Source organism: Amblyomma mixtum, chromosome 5 (genome assembly GCF_055824585.1).
Source record: "Amblyomma mixtum isolate Tamu chromosome 5, ASM5582458v1, whole genome shotgun sequence".
Lineage (NCBI taxonomy): Eukaryota > Metazoa > Arthropoda > Arachnida > Ixodida > Ixodidae > Amblyomma > Amblyomma mixtum.
In genome coordinates, this window is record NC_143016.1 from 182,610,107 (window position 1) to 182,612,483 (window position 2,377).

Below are 2,377 nucleotides of genomic sequence, written 5' to 3' on the forward strand. Positions count from 1 at the left end.
CTCCACCGTGGTCGCCTCGGAAAGAAATTCCGCTACTGTACGGGGTGGGCTGCGCACGAGGCCCGCGAACAGCTCCTGCTTAACCCCACGCATAAGATGGCGCAGCTTCTTCTCCTCTGTCATGTTGGGGTCGGCGCGCTTGAAAAGACGGCACGTGTCTTCGGTAAACATGCGCACACTTTCGTTCGTCAGCTGATTTCTGGAGAGCAGCGCAGCTTCAACTTTCTCCCCGCGGTCAGCGTTCGGGAACGGGGCCAGGAGATGTCGGCAAAACGTCTCCCAGGTGGGAAGGGTAGCCTCGTGGTTTTCAAACCACGTCCGGGCAGACTCTTCCAGAGCAAAGTAGATGTTATTGAACTTGCTTTCGTCGCACCAGCCGCTGTACTGGACAACCCGCTCGAAGCTCTCCAGCCAATCCTCAGCGTCTTCGAACACGTCACCGTGAAAAGATGGTGTTGTTGGCGGTGGGTGGCAAAGGTTCGGCGCCAGGGGCCAGGTGTCAGTGGCCATGGCAGTTGTACTCTACGGTCGAGGCTGCATCGTCCTTGTTGGCGGGGGAAGGGGCCCAAATTCAGGCGACTCTTCGCGGAGCCGCCGGCTTGGTCGCTGGTGAACCGTTGAGAGGTACGTTGTGACGCTGTATGTTGTGCACAGGTCGGGAAGCGTACCCAGCACTGCTCCACCAAACTGAAGCATTCAACGCGAAATAAAACAGCAGAACAGAGACGAAAAACTGCGGCGGTCCCTCACTGATGATGATGTCGTCCTAAGGCTTAATGACACATACAAACGGTGGGCGATTGGCCAGGATGCATAGCGGATACAAACGCACACGTGTACAAGGAATTAAGTGATTTGATAATTTTAGGATGTAGAGCTAGAATTTGTACACAACAAAAATACAGAAAAGGAAAAGTAGTAAAATTCTCATTCTAGCAGACGAATCCATGCGATGAAATTCTATAGTCGTGAATATAATCGCACACTGGTTTCTGGGCATATCCCTTGCGCTTGCCCCAAAGGGTAGGAGTATTGGAATGGATAGAGGAAGCCCGAGTTGAGCGCGGGGAATTTCCAAGTAAATTGTACAGAGAGCAGCAAACCACCGGCAGGAGAGGAAAAAGTGTTCTATGGACTCAATTTCACCAAAAAATACACAGAGGTTGATTATAGAAAGCCCTGATCAGCATTAATAAAGATTTATCAGCAGTATCCTGCAGCGCAAAAGGGTCATGGACACCTCACATTGCCTCTAACTGCACATCCGCGCACTCCAAGGAAATGTCAGGTGTTGAAAATCCGCTGCAGCTAGAAGAGGCTCAAGAGGTGGAGACGCTGGAATCGCTTAAAGCGTGCTTAAAGCGTCGAGTAGACAGTATTTGTAATGAACGGGACAATAGGTCCATCAAGGGCAGCTGCCCGAGCGCGCGAGCGAGAGGCAACCAACTTCTTCCTCCAGTAGTGCATGCACTTCTACTGTTTTTTCGAATGCATGTATCACTATCAAAAATTGTTCGTAAAAAGTTGGTGGAAAGTTACTTCTTTGAATTTACTCTTCTCAGTAGAATGTAACTAGAAACTAATTTTTACATTCTATGCACCTTTACTAATACAAAGCTGTTAAACTCCCAGTTGAAAAATCCACCAGAATGTTTTGGTGTGTTCTGGTGTTAACACCAGGATTTCCTGGTGTGGCTGGTGTGCACACCAGACACAACACAACACCAGACACACCAGACACACCAGGCACTTCTTTGAATTTACTCTTCTCAGTAGAATGTAACTAGAAACTAATTTTTACATTCTATGCACCTTTACTAATACAAAGCTGTTAAACTCCCAGTTGAAAAATCCACCAGATTGTTTTGGTGTGTTGTGGTGTTAACACCAGGATTTCCTGGTGTGGCTGGTGTGGGCACCAGGCCAGCCTGGTGTGCACACCAGACCAGCCTGGTTGTGTCTGGTGTGCACACCAGACCGGTGTGGTGGTGTCTGGTGTGCACACCAGACCGGTGTGGTGTTGTCTGATGTGCACACCAGACCGGTGTGGTGTTGTCTGATGTGCACACCAGACTGGTTTCATGTCGTCTGGTGTGCACACTAGACTGGTTTCATGTCGTCTGGTGTGCACGTACACTAGACTGCTTTCGAGTCATCTGGCGTATATGATCCAGCTCAAGCACACCAGACCTGTTGCTGTATTCATGTGCGGGAGCCGAGCGCCACCAAAAAGATCTGTTCGGTTCATTCTAGTTTGCATGATGTACCAGATACAATCTCAGGCACATGCCAGACATGTGGCCAAGGATTATTTCATGCACTGACCAACATGTAGGTTGGTTTTGTACTTACTGAGATTAATGAAAGATTTCTGTCC